The sequence below is a fragment of the Lutra lutra genome, chromosome 4 (genome assembly GCF_902655055.1).
Source record: "Lutra lutra chromosome 4, mLutLut1.2, whole genome shotgun sequence".
NCBI classification, from domain to species: Eukaryota; Metazoa; Chordata; class Mammalia; order Carnivora; family Mustelidae; genus Lutra; species Lutra lutra.
Genome location: NC_062281.1, coordinates 93,158,784 through 93,177,096, shown reverse-complemented (window position 1 = coordinate 93,177,096; position 18,313 = coordinate 93,158,784). Strand labels below are relative to the sequence as shown.

The window sequence follows — 18,313 nt, the reverse complement described above, 5'->3', positions numbered from 1 at the left end:
CCATGAGTAATTTTTAGACCACACTGACGCTAGTCCTTGGTTCTTAGAGAGCCTATCAACAAATCACAGCATATGGTAACACTCCTATATATACTTAGCAAAAGAAATGTGCAGATTGTTCTTATTTTGTTAAGTTCGAGAAGCAATTTCTGTGCCTTCTCATGGTAACTATAATATTCATCATAAATATGAAACTTGTCTTTCTGTTAATTTGAATAAGGATAAGTTAGAGAGAGTCATGGTAGTAGCTATTTGGAAAGATTAACCTGTGTGATGTTTTTGAACATACTTTATGTGTCCAAAGTGTTTACTATATTTTGGGAGCTCTACTCTATGTATGTATCTAAGCCCACTTTATTTATCAGTTTTCTCTGATTCAAGAAGAATAATCTAGGAAAAAAGGTTATATTAACTAGAGGCCAATATGATATATGCAATACTAAGTAAGTGAGCCAAATGGTAGCAAATTACAGAGAAGAGAGTACTTAGCTTTCCTGAGAGGGTTCAGATACAGCTTTAGAAAAAAAAAGTAGAATCTGAGCAAGGTTCAGAGAGATGAATCCATCATTCCCAGGCAGGGTGAGGGAAGAAAGCATTTTAGGAACATGGAAAAGCATGTGCCTGATCATGCAGGAATAGAGAGACCTAGTACCCTGCAGTTCACATGCACCAATCTGGACAGCTGTGTTTAGGAGGGACACGGACAAACAAGAGAATAGTCAGCAACAATTGACTAAGATAAAGATGGACTTTTGAGACTCAACTCTAATATGAGACTCTCTGTGACAAAGTATGAGAGGTCATTTAAAGTAGAATGATTTGTTAGTATAATAAAGTAAGGAAACGGTAGCTATTTTCAAACATCTGTCACAGTGTAATGGGACTTACAACACTGTGTAGCTCCAAAACACAACACTAAGACCACTGGGTGGAAATTGCAAGGGCAATCCATAATGGGCAGTGGTAGGCAGATTCAGGATTAACATAAAGATCTTCTAGTGTTTATAGCTCTCACTAAAAGTGATCAAGTAGGAACAAAATAAATAACATTTGTCTTTGCCACAGAAGGGGTACTTTCAAAAAGGGAGTAGGTACAGCAAGGATATCTTCAATGTTTGAGAACAACATCTACAAATAAATATAATAAGTGCAATAGTGAAGCAGGCCAAACAAAAGTCCATGAGAGGATGGTATTCTCTTTCCAAGCTGAAAATTTCAGGGCATGCTTATCCTTTCCACCCACCCAGAGGGCAGAGGAACAATTTTGTCTGGACATCCTTTCTACTCCTACACAGCTCTGGGAACCAGAAACCCATTCCTGGTTCTCAGGAAAAGCCCGAGTGACTAAATCCAAGCGTGACAGTCCCCAACCCATTAGTGAGAATGGGCAGCAGGTAACAGAGTGCAGGCAAATTTGCTGGCAGGTTTTTGGGGGCAAAGGCTTCTTTGGTCTCTGGAACAGCATCCTGGAATGGACAGCTTCCCCTCTGGAAAGGTGCTATATCTGGAAATGATAGCTTGGACAGCTACAAGGTCATTTTGCAGGGATGAGAGGAGCCAGCCCTGGGGCAAAGCGGATAACCTGGATGGCAAAGTGAAGAGCTAAACAGAACCTGGCAATCTTATCAACCTCCGTGAGTCACAGGTCCTGAACCTTCTCTTCTGTCTGGAGTCCCCAAATGAGAATTGAAGTGTCTTCAAGTCATTTGAATAATAAGTGTCTTTTGCTTGTGACCTAAAGCACACAAACTAAAATGCTCCCATGTAAGAGAATTTGAAAGTTCATTTTTAATTTATGAAAAAATAGAAGAGCCCATAAAAATACTTGGGAATTTTTTTTTTGTAAAATAAAACAAATCAGCACCCAAAATAAACATCAATAATAATTTAGGCAGCTTAAATGAATAAAAAAAAGTAGTGCAATTAATTTTCATTTACCTCCTCCCCCTTTACAAAACTCTTCATCATTTTCCTTTCCTGCAGCCTAAAAGAAAAGGCATATACATATGTTTCTGAGTTGAAGACATTATGCAGACTTTTTCTGCACCACGGAACCACCCAAATCATTTACTCTTTGGTGATCAAAGATTGGAAGTCACATTTGTCCACATCTTGCCTTCCTAAGCCACCTCTGGCAATGCTCCCTCTTAGGGCTCTGTTCCCCCCTGCTCACAGACACTGAGGTTCTTGGTCGTGGGTTTGTTTTTCTTCTTCTTTTCAAACTGTCCAAAGGCCTCGGCAAAAAATTGTTCCATGTCTTCTATGCCATCCTCATCACTCTCTGTTTCTTTTCCCAAACCCTCTTTCCCTTTATCTCAGGGTCGCCCACACGAGTGACTGGCACAGAACTCATAATGGAACTGAGGAGAAGCTGAAGAGCCTAGAGTAACATCCCACAGAAGAAATTTTAACTAAAAGGGAATGTGTGCTTCGGTTGAGGGCCGACTGTGCCTCCTCACCTTCACTGTTTCTTCTGTTATATTTTTATCAATTTTTGATGCAGCACACTGGTTCATTCAGTGTAAGAATGCCTGCATGAAATGAACAAAAAAAAGACATTGTGAAGGCTACATTAGGTTAATAAAATAATAGGGTGTTGATTAGAACTAAAATTTTTATAGGAAACCAGAGTTTAAAAACCCAGTAACTACTGAGAATAATAGTTTTGTTGTAAAAGGTGAAACCCTGGTTTATGGTGGTTTCTCCCTGGGAATTATATACTTCAGAATTTGGGGCAAGACCAAAAGTGATCATGTATATATGAACTAAATTTATCCACCACGATCTCAATGTTCTGTGGTAAACAGTTAAGAGTCAAATGTTTCCTAAACTTCTAAGTCTTGTGAAGCACAAAACACCAAAATCTTACGAAAAATGGGACTTCTTATTTTATAAAAAGAGGGGGGGGTCAGAAATTCCAAGGTGATCCATTGGAACTGAGATAGACTGAGGGAAGGAAGTAGGGAGTCAAAGATAGAAAGAGAATGAAAGAGAAAGAGAGAAAGAAAGTGACTCTCCAAGAAGGAATGAAACGATTTCCCTTCCCTTCATAACTACTCCCTCCCAAGTTTTAGAAAGCCAGATTTTGTATTTCTGGGATCAGGTCAGGGCTCTCCAAAGCCCTATGGTAGGCAAAAAAGTTCCTTAGTATTTCAAAGATCTGGATTCTCCTTAATAAGTCATTAAATAAGCTTGGATCCATGACCAAGTAAGCTATTATTTTTGCAAAAGAAGAAAAGAGTAGAAAGAGCTATTTATATTGGGTCTTAAAAGAGAAAGTTTGGAAGGAAAAGGAGAAGTGACTTTCTACCAGCAAATCTGGCTTGTGTCTTCAAGACATTGCTCATTAACCACCTAGTAACCAGGTGAAATCATTGTTTCCCTTGTCTGTCTGAAGAACTTCAAGCACTACCAGCCAAGCTGGGGTATGACTACACAGCCCATCAATCCCAAGGCACACAGAGTCTCCAGGGAACCTCTGGATACTATATCAAACAAATGAAAATTAAAGTAAGAATCCCATTTTTGACATGCTATATTGACAAAGACTTAAGAGATTAAGAAAACCTACTATTGCTCATAATGTTCCAAAGTTATCACCCTCAAGCACATTGGAGTAAGAATATGAAATGGCACAGGGGTGCCTCGGTGGCTCAGTTGGTTAAGCATCCAACTCTTGATTTCAGCTCAGGTTCTGATCTCTGAGTTGTGAGACGGAGACACCGATCAGGCTCTGGGCTGAGTGTGAAGCCTACTTAAGATTCTCTTTCTCCCTCTGCCTCTGCCCCTACCCCCTCCCTCTCTAAAAAAAACAGGGGGTATAAAATGGCACAACATTTCTGGGAACAACTTGACCATATATCTCAAATTTTTAAATGGGCATACCCTTTAACCCAGAAATTCTTACCTCCATGAATTTATCCCAAGAAAACTTTCAGACAAGACGAAATATTAATTACAAAAGTGAAAACATTGGAAACAACGTAAATGCCCATTAATAAGGGAATCATTTATATTATGGTACATGCAAATTACAAAATACTATGCAGAACTATATGCAGAACTATAATCATAAATGGAATGTGATAAAAATTTCATAGAAATATGTGTAGACAGAGGTCTATAAAATATTGTTTCATGAACAAATTTATCAAACAGCTTTCTCGATAGGTACACACATATATGTATGCACATATACATATTACATACAAGCATATAGTCATAAATATACTTGTGTAATGGCAGTGTGCATTCATACTAAGAAGAAATATGTAGCACATATCAAAATGCAGCAGTGGTTAAAGTGACCTTTGTATACCTCCTTATGCACAGAATATTTGACTGTGAGCATGCTGTAACATTAGTAAAAAGAAAAGCAAAACTATTTAAAAGAAACAAAACAAATGAGCCATAGGACCTCATTCCTAGCATTAGCTTCAAACCCATCTCTATTCCTGATTCAATCAGTTCATGTTTCAGTCTATAACTACAAAGCCACATCAATACTAACAGCCTCAACAGAATGAAATAATTCAGCTGAATTAAATAAACTTAATAAGAAAGTAACGGATGTCACCTTGTTTTTTTAATTGGAAACATGTGATATGATTTTTGAACTATTATCTAGAGCTAAGTAAAACTGCTCATGAAAGAGATTTCAAATTTTCTGACTTTGCTCATTTTAATCACTATCGGTCTCATTTTTAATTTTAGATTTCGTTTTGTACGCTCATATCAAAAACGCTCCATCAGTTCTTTCCACTTAGTCTTAAAATAACATGGTGGTGTAGTCGCCTAGTTTACATTTCGTATTGACCACATGGTAAACAGGTAACCTCTCATGCAAGCAAAAGCGAAAGTTCACCTCTACATTTATAAACCTTTTCTTAGGAGCTGAACTCAGTCACATTCTGAAGCCCATGAATTAAAGTAAGGAGACAGTATGAATGAATCAAAATATGAGTTAGAAAGGCACACACAAACTAAGAAAGTAAACTGTATCTTCACTTGACTTTTTATCTTCTCCGCCTCTGTGACAACATGGAACTTTTTGTTTAACTGTATATGAAAGAAAACCTGGAAATTGTTAACATTTCTGATGAGGCATTTATCTTCCTAAGAGCTTCATTTTATACACACAGTTCAGTCAGATTTCAGATAGTTTGCCTAGAGCACAAAATCACAAAAACTGACATTCTTGACAAAACATGTAAGTCTTCCTTCCTTAAGATAAAGAAAAATAACATGTTTTCAGAATCCTCTTGTAATAAGCAGCATCTAACGAAGTCCTTTCAGACTTTGTAATTGAAGCATTTAATTTTTCTCCAATCAAAGAAGCATTAATACCCTAAATACAAAAATACATGAGGGATTTCATACACTGTTTTATCTCTGCATTCATTAATTCCCTTTGGTCCAGAGTTTCATCAGAATTAGGTCATCTTCACTTTGATATGAATATGTTGAAAATAAGTACTGGAAAAAGCCTGTAATGCCAGTGGTTCTCAAGCTTTTTATTGTGCATGAAATTTGGAGAGTTTCTTCTCATTGCAGATTGCCCTATCCCCAGAAGGTCTGACTCAGCAGACTAGTTGAGGACCCAGAAATCTGCACGTTGGGTAAGTTCCCCAGATGATTCTGATGCAGTTGGTCTAGAGACTACATCTGGTGAACACTCCTGTGAGTTCATTCTTCCAAAGACTAAAGAAACAGACTGTGAAGAAATAAGTGAATCTCAATAGCAAAAATGGGTTCAGTTATCTCTTCTTCATTTTCAAACCCTATGTCAGCTCACTCTATACACAATAACCTCTGGATCTGCCACTTGGTGTTCCTGATCACACCAGAGGATACCCTTTGGACCATGAACCTCAAATATGGGCTACAAACGGGGCATAATAATGTCTGAAGGCTAGGGAGATGCAGAGACCAGTGAGCTAAGACAGACTACGTTGCATTTGAAAGAGATGAGGCTCACAGTTGCCCCTGCGAGGGGCATGCAGATGTGTTAGCATGAACTCAGTTTGCCAGCATTCCCCTAACAATGATTACACAACACATTCCTAGATTCGCTGCAGTCAGGGGCTTCTCTTTCCCTACACCAAGAACAGAACTCTTCATCTCCTCTTCAATTTCTTCTGTATTGTTTTCTTCCTACCATAGATTTGGTAAAACGGGGTAAATGCCATATATTAATTAAAGCTTAAGAAAGCTAAAAATGTCACAAATATGCTACCAAGAAAGTAAAAGAAGGAAGAAAACTCATGAGGATATAAGAGAGAGAAGACAGCAATTCCCTTCCTCCATGTCTGCCCATCTGGGCCACTTCTTGCTCAAAGGGTAAGGCAAACTCCACGATGAATTTTATTCTCAGAATGTACCAGTTTCCTTTATAATTCTGATGTACTAATTTATCTCCTTCAACTCATTTTAGTCCTCCCCACTCTTTCCGTCAGGCATGCATAGTAGATCACTCTTAAAAGTCACACAGACATGTTCATTGCTATAATATTTTCAGATAGTTGTGGATATTCTTCTTTAATGCAACACCAAACCTCAGTAAGTGGTCATTTCTTAAAGGGTAGTCATGATTTTTAATCTGAAACCAACCATATCAGTGAACTCTCCACACTCTGTTGCATTAAAACCAACTGATCTATCTGCAGTTTGAAGGGATCTACTATATATGCATGATGCTGTAATTTTTTTAGCAATGATTCGCTGGGAGTTAAACATATCTTCAAAATATTAACACATTTTGTTATTTAATATTAAAGAAAACCCCCATCACAATAGTTAATATCAGTATCCAACTCATTAGAAAAATCTGTAACTATTAGGAAAGTATCGAGCTCATAGATATAAATTTTCCAAAACTCAAAATTCACTTGCAAACTTGAATTTATCATCATCAACAAATACTATCAGTTGTTTTCCTTGAGGTGACAAGCTTACTTCATTCTTTTTTTGAAAAAAAAAAAAAAAAAAAAACAACTATCCGCCAAATGCCCAAACGCCCTGAGACTGAAACATAGTTTATCTTACAGTAGTTATTTCAAGTAAATATAATTTTCCATAGCAACTCAATCACAAATTCTAGTCCCTGGAGACAACCATATTTTTGAGTATGCAGCAGAAGTACTAGGTATACTTCCCATTTCATCACACAGAATATTTAAAAGGCACATGCTCAAGAGTCAGGACTTAATAAAACCAACAATTTTTACAGCTTTAAATGAAACTGGCATCCCCTTGTCACTCCCTCATGAATGAGGACCAGGAAGTATGTAGTGGATACTAGTAGAGTTTGGTGCCACTGCTCAATTCACACTAAAACATCAGCAGTTTTACACATGACTGATTTTCCCCCACCAGTGTAATCAACAGCACGGTGGGGAGGGAAAAAAAGCAAATAAAGTCTTAGTATTACCATGAAAATAGCTTTGACCTTATATATTCTCCAAAAGGATTTTGCAAAACTGCAAAGCACAAGTTGAGAACCACTGTTTTATGCATATAAAACATATCAATAAACAAAATAGTGAAGAATTTCTGCTCTTATTCTAGTGGGAGGAGGCAGACAATATACAATAGACATAATAAACATACTCTGCGTACAAGAAGCTAGGTGCTAAAACTGAACAATGAACCTACTGTAATAATAAAAACATATCTACACACATTTGAAAAAAATAATAATTATTAAATTTTACCAAACATTTAAATTTTACCAAGTCTCTACAATCTCTTTCAGAAAACAGGAGTAGAATAAACATTTCCTAACTTGTTTTATGAGACCAGCATCACCCTAATACCAAAACCAAATACTTCACAAGAAAATAACAGACCAGTATCTCTTATAAGTATAAAAGTTCTAAGCAAAATATTAACAAATAAAAGCCACAAATGTCTAAAAACAATTGTACTCCACAACCAAGGGGAATTTACCATAGGTATGCAAAGCTGGTTCAACATTCTAAAATCAGTTAATGAAATCCATCACATTACCAGTCTAAAAAGAAAAATCATATGATCTGGTCAAAAGATGAAGAAAAAAGCATTTGACAATTCCAACACCCACTCATGACAAATGCTCAGTAAACTAAGAATACAAGGGAATGTCCTCAACATTATTAAAAAAAATCATTTAAAAAAACCCTACAGCTAACATCATATATAATGGTGAGAAACTAGAAAATTTCCCATTACAATGAGGACCAAGGCAAGAATGTCTCCTGTCACCACTCCTTTTCAGCATTGTCCTCTATTTCCTAGCTAATACAATAAGACAAAAAGGGAAGTAAAAGGCATATAGGTTGGAAAGGAAAAATAAAACTGTCTTTGTTCACAAATGATATGATTGTCTATGTGGGAAATGCAAAGAATCAACAACAACAACAACAACAACAAAAAAAACCCTGGAACTTAGAAGCAATTATAGCAAAGTTGCAGGATACATGGTTAATATACAAAATTCACTCACTTTCCTCTGTGCCAGCAATGAACAAATGGAATTGAAATTAAAAACACAATACCATTTACATTAGCACCTCCAAAAATGAAATACTTAGGTATAAGTCTAACAAAATATGTACAACAGGAGGAAAGCCACAAAACTCTGATAAAAATATACCAAAAAAGACTAAATAAATGGAGAGAGGTAGTCCACATTAATGGATAGGAAGACTTGGTAATGTCAAGATGCTAGATCTTCCCAACCTGATTTAACACAACTTTAATCAAAATTCTAGCAAGTTCTTTTGTGGATATGAGCAAAATGATTAAAAGTTTATATGGAGAATGAAAGACTCAGGAGAGCCCAAACAGTACTAAAAAATAAGAAAAAAGTCAGAAGACTGGCACTACTTGATTTCAAGGCTTATTATAAAGCCATAGTCAAAACAGTATGGATTTGGTTAAAGAACAAATAGATAAATGAAATACAACAGAGAGCCCAGAAACAGACTCACACAAATACAGTCAACTAAGCTTGGACAAAGGAGCAAAGGCCATGCTATACAATGGAGAAAGGATAGTCTTTCTAACAAACAGTGCTGGGAACAACTGGACATCCACATGTAAAAAGACCAAAAAAAAAAAAAAAAAAAAGAATCTAGACGCAGACCCTACATCCTTCAGAAGAATTAGCTCAAAATGGATCAGACCCAAATATAAAATACAAAACCATAAAGTGCCTAGAATTAACATAGGGGTAAATTTCTAGGTGACCCCACGTATGGTGATGACTTTTTTAGATATAACACCAAAGGCATGATCCATGAAAATAATAATTGACAATCCAGACATCATTTAAATTAAAAACTTTTCCTCTGTGAATGACAGGAGAATGAAAAGACAAGCCACAAACCAGAAAGTGTTTCCCTAAGAATTATATGACACATGTGATAAAGAACCATTGTCCAAAATGTACAAAGTAAAACTCAACAATAAGAAAGTCAACAATTAAATTAAAAAATGGGCAGAACGGAACAGACAGCTCACCAAAGAAGATATACTCATGGCAAATGAGCATATGAAAAGGTGTTCAAATCTTGTGTCATTAGGCAGCTGCAAATTAAAACAACAATGAGATACTACACACCTATCAGAAAGGACAAAATCCAAAATTTGCCAAAGGCTGGCAGGATGGGGAATAATCAGAAACTCTCACTCATTGACTCATTGCTGGTGGGAATGCAAACTGATACAGCCACTTTGGGAAACAGTTTGGCATATTCTTACCATAAATGTTCTTACCATACCAATTCAGCGATCGTGTTCCTTAGAAGTTACCTAAATGAGCTGAAAATTTATCCATAACAAAACCTACCCCTGGAAGTTCATAGCAGCTGTATTAACAAATGACAAATGTTGGAAGCAATCAATTTGTTCTTCAGTAAGTGAATGGATAAATACATCCAGACAATGGAATATTCTCAACCTAAAAAAGAAATGAGAATGATCTGGCCCTTCCCTCCTCCCATATTCTGTCTCATCCCAGCTTCCCCATTCTGGACCACTGCCCAAACACAGCCACCTCCCTGCGCCTCCCCAACAAGCCACGCCTACTTCCACCTTGGCACCTTTTCACAACCTGCTTCCCCTGCCTAAAACCCTCTTCATCTGCCTGCCTCCTGCTGTCACTCATTTCTATGCTTCAGGTCTCTCATGGGCATCCAGTCTAAGTGTTCCCTTCCCACCCCACCCTCCATCATTACCTACCTACCCCATTACTCTACTTTATCTACCCTATGGCACTACCTGCTCCTCCATGTCCCATTTTATGTATTTGTTTACTAGTCCCCCACATTCATACCAGAGCTCTGTGAAGGCATTCTATCTGTTTTGTTCACTTGGGTTTCCCCAATGTCTCCCAACAACGCCTGGCACTTGGTAAGCATTCAATAATAACTTTAGTGGTATAAGTAAAAATTATTTTCTTCACTAGAGGGCCTTTGTTTCTAAAGACCACCAGACTGTGTAGTATTAATTCCCCTAGTGTATTATCTTCCCAGCTATTAGAATATAGTTAATCATCAGCAACTTAGAATATCAGAATATCATATAATCGTTTTCCTTTTTCATCATCATATACCAGAGTATCTCAATATTAACACTCTGGACACTTGTGCCAGAAAAATGTTGGTTGTGGGGTTTGTCCTGTACATGTAGGATGTTTAAGAGTTTCATGGCCTGCACTGACTAGATGCTAACAGCAACTACCATCCCAGTTGCAACAACCAAAAATGTCTCTCCATGTTGCCATGATTCAGCACCCCCACAGTGGTGCAGTTGAGCGCCCCTGGTATATCCAGTCCCAAAATACCTATAGCACTGTTAAGGAAATTCACAAACTTGAGACTAAAAGCTTCTGCATTATCAACATCTCTGGGCTACATTATGAAAATAAGTAATTTTCTGTCTTCCTGGGCTTTAGCAATGTCCCATTATTTCTCCATATATGTTCTTATTTCAATGATTTGTTAGATTGTAAGTAAAAAGTCCACCCCATTTTTATAAAATTATTAAGCAGAGTTTATATTTAAAGTTCCTTTCAAACAAAGTGGAATTTTTAAAGCTCCCTTTGTTGTGTAGTTTCAACTCAGACATAATGAACAACAATTATAAAATACTTTTAGTTTGCATGTCTGTTCTCCATCAGACTATATAATGCTACAGAAAATGTATGGGCAGCATGTTTTCATCTTTTGGAACAGATATTAATTTGTCCCTAGACTGCCATGACAACATTCCATCCATACAAAACTCCAAAAACTGATAGAATAATAAATCACTTGTCACTCGTTCAGTAGCACTGAAGACTAACCCTCTTGGGCATTTATCACTCTACAAACCATTAAAGGAAAATATATGCCACCCTGGGTTACTCAGATAGATGCCTAAAAAGATCACAGTGATACCAAACAGTATGTCAATATCCAGAGAAAAAACCCTTGGAATGTTGGTGTTTTTTCATGATTCAGAACCAAAAGGATTTATTAGGTCATATTTGTTGAGAGCCTCTTAATATGTACTCAATTTCCCACAAAAAGAGGTTTTATTCTTTCTCAAAACAACTATTATTTCAAAATTAACATCACCAACATCTAGGTGAAGATAATTTTTCACCATACAACCATACTTTTTAAACTTCCTTGGCTGAAACTTCCCCAGGATTTGAGGATAATTAAAACATTATTTAGTGTCTTCTGTTTGACCTCAATGTGTTAAAAGGCAGCATGACAGAAATGTGCTCTTCCGGACTTCTCAGGGGAAAGAATTCACGAAGGATCAGCATGTAATCAGTACTCTAACTACATACAAGGCACAGGATTTTAAGGATGGTTAATAGGTGGCTAGAGAGCCCCTAGTGAAAATGGACAGAAGATGAAGGAAAAACCAAAACTACGATCAATGGAATCTCCGAGATGCATAAAATTGAAAGGAGAGTAAAAATCAGAAAATGTACTGATTTCAATAACGTACCAAAATAAAAGCAAACTTTTCTGAAGTGTGTTTTCTGTCAATTTTTGTTATTTTGCTAAGTTTTTGTTTTTCTCTTGTGTGTTTTTGTGATTTCAATTCCTACCATCTCATCCTCAATGCTCAGCCCATAAAAGTAGATTAATAACAGCCATCGTTCTCGGATATTTAACTTCCATTGACTTAAGGCGATGAGTTAAGTCTAAAGCAGAGATCGAAATCAGTAGAGGTATTTTTGAACGTAACACAATTGGTTAAAATATTGTTTCAGGGGCGCCTGGGTGGCTCAGTGGGTTAAAGCCTCTGCCTTCAGCTCGGGTCATGATCCCGGGGTCCTGGGATTGAGCCCCGCATCAGGCTCTCTGCTCAGCAGGGAGCCTGCTTCCCTTCCTCTCTCTGCCTGCCTCTCTGCCTACCTGTGATCTCTGTCTGTCAAATAAATAAAATCTTTTAAAAAAATTGTTTCAACTGCTACCGTTTAAGGAAATAAGAACATTTTCATAAAAATCAATCATTACAGTCCCTTTTCAAACACGGGGGGGGGGGGGGGGGGGGGGCAATCAACCCAGGTTCCACATTCCTGAATGGTAGCAATAGCCTGGAGCAAAAGCAACCACAAGTTCCCTTCACCAGCTGCAGTCATCACCATTCCCTGCTGCCCCCAGACCAAAACTAAATGGCAATTGCTTTTTATTCTCAACACTAATATTGTTATCTAATTTATATAAAATTCATTTTACTAATTTTTGTGACATAGAAATCTCTGTGGCCCTTTAAATTTTCAGCTAATAATCTTGAGGTTTTGCCAAAGCCCTGTTGGCTTTTATAAAGCTTTCTTTAATAGTGATCATTCTGTTAGGGTCCGTGATAAAAGGAACGAAACCAACACAACACGAAAGTCAAGCAAAGCTTCACTTTGCACCAAGCATCGAAAATCAAACCAACCAGTGGGGGCCATCTCTTACAAAGAGGTGACGACTACCAGGACACAGACCCCGAAGCTTCCCCTTACCCGCCGGGGGCTCCCCTTACTGGGCAAGGCGAGGCCACTCCCCTTACCTGGGGAGGCCATGCCACTCCCCTTACCCGGCAAGGCCAGGCCACTGCCCTTACTGGGTGAGGCCAGGCAATCCCCTTAACCGGCAAGGCGAGGCGGATCCTCTTACCCAGGGACGAGAGGCTGCTCCCAGGTGAGGCTGCTCCCAGTTGAGGCTCATGATGTTCCCGTGACCACGATGCTCTTGACGATCCCCACGCTCCTGACAATGCTGCTCCCCATGATGCTGCTCCCGATGACCCCAATGCTCCTGACTCTCCCGACAACTAGGATGCTACCACTACTACCCCTACTACCCCCACAACTATCACTACTCCCCTGCCTCACAGACTAACCTTTATAGAGGTGGTTGAGCCAGGTCCACACACAGGAGGCCAATGAGACTGCAACACACAGGGAAAACTGCACAGTCACCCTTGGTCAGCAATACGGGTGGCCAATTGAATTCCAACTCACCACAGCAAATATATGCGCGCCCCACTGATTGGATGTCTCCATCCGACCTGGCCCGCCCCCATATCCCGGGCGCAAGCAAGTTTCTCCGGAGGGGCAGGGTCAACCCAAGCCCACAAGGAAATGGCTCCCTCTGGCCAACTGGGCCCTTACAATTCCACTTCTAACTTCTAATTGATTTTATTTTCAAAGTGTGCTTATTTTTAGTAATCTCTACACCCAACGTGGGGCTTGAACTCAGCACCCTGAGATCAAGTCGCATGGTCCCCTGACGGAGGCCCCAGAGTTCTAAGTTTTAAAATGGCACTTGGTCTTAAAGTATTAGAGTGAAAAAGTCCCCAGATGAGAAGAGAAAAAACTTGAAGAAAAAGCACGAAGAAAATTGGAGCCTATTTATTTAACATCTGTTTTTCCAAGGCATTAACAATTACATTAGATGTTAATTCTAACATAAAGTTTACAAAATTTTTTTTCAGATGGGCCTGTCATTTTACTTTATCAGCCTGTGTGAGTTCTGTCCATACCAAGATCATGTAGCAGATCACTGAAATCAAAGCCATAGTGTGGCCTTACTCCACATACATTGTTCAACTTTTATTAGTACTTTGTGCTCTAAGTCCTCTCAAGGATTATAGATGGGCTGCAGTCTCTATAAACACCTTACAGTTTGATCTTGAATTATTTTTTTCTACCTTCTTTGCATTTGTTAGTTTTTAAATTTCTGAAATGTTTAGAAAATATGACTGAAGAGATTGATTGACATGAACCACATTTGAGGGCAAACCTGGAATTCTGAGCAGAAAACATCCAATATTATATGATAATGTGGAACATACATATATTTTAACAATCAATTGCACCCCCCCAACAAATATCTTGAGTTATTTGTTTTGAAACCAAGGAATTGTCTTGAAGTTAGCATCAGTTGGCTTGATTTACTGTTAAGAGAGGAGAAAAAATGGGAGGTGGGGGTTTACCCTTTAGTTCTTTTTACTCTAGTGTTAGGAATAAATAAAAAGACAGTAGATGTAATAGAACTCTGGCTGTGTTGCAGCAGTACTGGCAGAAATACCAGTTAGCATTTATTTGGCCCTGATCATGCACTGACACTGTGCAAGGTGCTGACAAAAATTACCTCTGTGAATTCTTTTCACCTCTGTGTGAGGTAGGTACTATTACTCTTTTGAAAAGATTTATTTATTTATTTGAGAGAGAGCAAGAATGAGACAGAGAGAGAGAGAAAGCCAAAGAGCATGCACCCATAAGCAGGGGTAGGAGCAGAGGGAGAGAGAGAGAGAATATCAAGCAGATTCTGTGCTGAGTGCAGAGCTGGATGTGGGGCTTACCCCAGGACCCTGAGATAGTGACCTGAGTCAAAAGAGAGAGCCAGAGACTCAGCCAACTAAGCCACCCAAACATCCCAAAGTACTATTATTATTTTTAACCTAATTTAATGTATGAGGAAACCAAGGCTCAGAGTCTTGGCTGCATTCCCTGCCTATGAGACATCCTGTATCTGCATAGGTGTGTGGTAGGTATTTATAGGTGTGTTGAGGAGGATTAGCTCTGAGGGGTTCCAAACAGCAGGCTATAAACATTGGGCACTTCTTAATCTTATTTATTTAGTTGTTTTTTTTCCTGAAGTTTGGTGTCTCACTGACCATTCTGGAAAAAGACATCAATCACCCAAAACAATACAAGGAACACAAGATCATCATGAATCAAATGATACTTGGAATATATAAGCCAAGAGAAATTTATTGCCAAAAAGTCACTTTATTTAAAAAAATATTTAATAGTTTAAAATAAAGTAAAATGAGAGGCCAATCTGAGAAAAGTTCTATAGAAAAGTCAGGTACAGAAAAGAAGACTAATATTCGTGGAGTTGCCTTAGCTCTTCTGAATGCTATCAACTCTTTATAGCACCAAGAGAGCCATTAAACAAACATGGTGCATTAGGTGAGATTATAAAACAAAAATAAAAATCTATTCCTTTATGTATTACAAGTCATAATATTTGTAAAAGAGCTCAAAGTCAGATGAAAATAATGAATCTTTCATTACATTTTGAATTAATTAAAAAAAAAGGGTATTTCAAATATCTCAGACTTTTGGGTGGCATTTAATAAGATAAAAGTATGTTTCCGGTATTGGTGATCGAAATGGGATAAAATGAATTTCCAAGGACCGTTCATAAGCTTATACGAACATACTTGTGAAAATTTTTTCTCAATAAAATGCCAGCTCAATTAACTTATTTTTAATATTGCACAAATATTTATTCAGAGATGCCAGGAGACTATTGTGGCTCTAATATAATACTTCATATCGTGCTGCTCAGGAATTCACAGTGCTATCAGATAACTTAAAAAATACAGCACAATGAAAGAAAAGGCTAAGCAGGAAGTACAAAGCACACTATATAGATAATATTCTCAAGCACAAATTTTTCTCTGGCACAGGAAACTGGTCATTTCCCAAATTTAAAGTGCAGAACACTATTCCTGTTTAAGTCGTTATTTGAGAATTCAGTTCCCATGAAAAGGAAATGTAGCAGTGAGGGAAGGAAAAGTATTTAATGCTGGAAAACAACCCAGAGAAATGACTGAGGATCCCAACACGAGCATTCGTCTCTGCCTGGTATCCAGACCTCTTTTTTTTTTTTTTCCTCCCACACTCTGTTCTCGCGCACTATAAAATCCAACAAGGTAGAGAAGAAAGGTTTTCTTAAATTTGCTTCATGACACATGTATGCTTGAACTAATTTAAAGAAGGTTTTTTATTTAGAAATTTCTGTATCTATTTTACCTTTTCTTCAGGACTCCTAAAATTGTTCATTCCTATCCTTAAGATACATATGACTTTTCTACCAACATCCTTTTGCCCCTTCTGACTTACCATACCCCTTCTCTCCTTTCTTCATTTCTAGATATTCAACATACCATCCACTTCTCAGTCTGTAGTTCTGTTTCCTTTCCATTTTCATTCTATTTGAACTCTATGTCTAAAAGGAACTAATGTATAGTAATGTTAATAGTTAGTTTGGGGCTAGTACAGATCAGTGGAACAGAAGAGAGCCCAGAAAACACTCTGAGTAGGAGGGAATTCTGTATTTGAAACTGCTGGTGCTTTATTTTTTTTTAATTAATTTATTCATTATAGAGAAAGAGAGCACTTGCGAGCATGCACAGGGGAAAGGAGAGAGAGGGGTAGAGGGAGGAGGAGAGAGAGAATCCTCAAGTTGACTCCATGCTGGCCCACAGCCCCACGTGGAGCCCAATCTTACAACCTTGAGATCATGACCTGATCTGAAATCAAGAGTCTGAGGCTTAACCAACTGACCCACCCAGATGCCCCATGAAGCACATGGTACTTTAAATCAGTGGGGAAGGAATGCACAGGTGTTGAGACAACAGTCAGTCCAGTTTGCAGACTTTGTCAACATAAAAAAAAAAGAATATGAAGTGGTTTAAAATTTGAATTCTGGAGCCAGTCTGCCTGGATTCAAACCCCAGATCTACTAAATGCTACATATAAGACATCTCACCAGTAAATTTACCTCCCTGATGCTGTCCCAACATCTGTAAAATGATATGGTATTTATTCTTATAGCCTTCATGCAAAGGTTAAATAAATTAATATTTGTGAACCAACTATTACATCAAAAACCAATATATCACTGTTAGTTATACTATTAATTTTTCCTGTTTTATTTTATATCACCAAATATACTTGCCAGATGTTATTCTCATTAAATGACAGTACATTTAATCTCTGAAAGACCTTCAAGAAGAATCAGTCTTTTATACAACATGTGATAATCAATGCATTAACAATAGGATTAGCATCATATATGTATAAATATGTAAAATATCTTTATTTTGTCTTTAAGCCACTTATAATTTTTATTAATAATTTGCTTTGTATAAATACATTAACAATCTTTAAAAAGGCAAATATCTGAAAGATTTTGCTTATGCACTCAAGAAATATGAGAAAAAATTGGGGAGGATTCAAGATGGCGGAGAAGTAGCAGGCTGAGACTACTTCGGGTAGCCGGAGATCAACTAAAAGGCTTATCTAAAGATTGCAAACACCTACAAATCCAACGGGAGATTGAAGAGAAGAAGAACAGCAATTCCAGAAACAGAAAATCAACTACTTTCTGCAAGGTAGGACTGGCGGAGAAGTGAATCCAAAGCGACGGGAAGATAGACCGCGGGGGGAGGGGCCGGCTCCCGGCGAGCGGCAGAGCAACGGAGCAAAATCAGGACTTTTAAAAGTCTGTTCCGCTGAGGGACATCGCTCCAGAGGCTTAACTGGAAGCCCAGGCGGGGTCAGCGCGGCCTCAGGTCCCGTAGGGTCGCAGAAGGATCGGGGGTGTCTGAGTGTCACAGAGCTTACCGGTATTAGAACGGGGAAGCCGGCTACAGAGACAGAGCCAAGGAGTGACTCTCAGCTCGGGGTTGCCTTGAACCGGTCGCAGGCTCGGTCAGCTCGGAGCGCGGCCAGAGGCCAGGGTGGCGGGAGTCATTGGGCGCTGTTCTCTGAGGACGCACTGAGGAGTGGAGCCCTGGGCTCTTGGCTCCTCCGGGCCGGAGACCGGGAGGCCGCCATCTTTATTCCCGTCCTCCGGAACTCTACGGAAAGCGCTCAGGGAACAAAAGTTCCCGAAAGCGAACCCGAGCGGATGACTCAGCGCGGCCCGGGGTAAGGGCGGTGCAACTCCGCCTGGGGCAAAGACGCTTGAGAATCACTACAACAGGCCCCTCCCCCAGAAGATCAACGGGAAACCCAGCCAGGACCAAGTTCACCTACCAA

General features: G+C 38.6%; 1 long non-coding RNA gene across 2 annotated transcripts; it reads right to left on the bottom strand.

The window, feature by feature from the left end:
- Positions 1-1,072: 1,072 nt before the first annotated feature.
- LOC125099280 (uncharacterized) lies at positions 1,073-16,971 on the bottom strand. 2 transcript variants are annotated; one of them, XR_007127082.1, is made up of 3 exons: positions 16,835-16,971; positions 2,460-2,531; positions 1,073-1,128 (listed from the first exon to the last, which is right to left on the bottom strand). It is a non-coding gene; the product is annotated as an uncharacterized LOC125099280 (long non-coding RNA). The 2 variants fall into 2 exon arrangements; XR_007127083.1 differs by lacking the exon at positions 16,835-16,971 and adding an exon at positions 9,757-9,874.
- Positions 16,972-18,313: the final 1,342 nt, after the last annotated feature.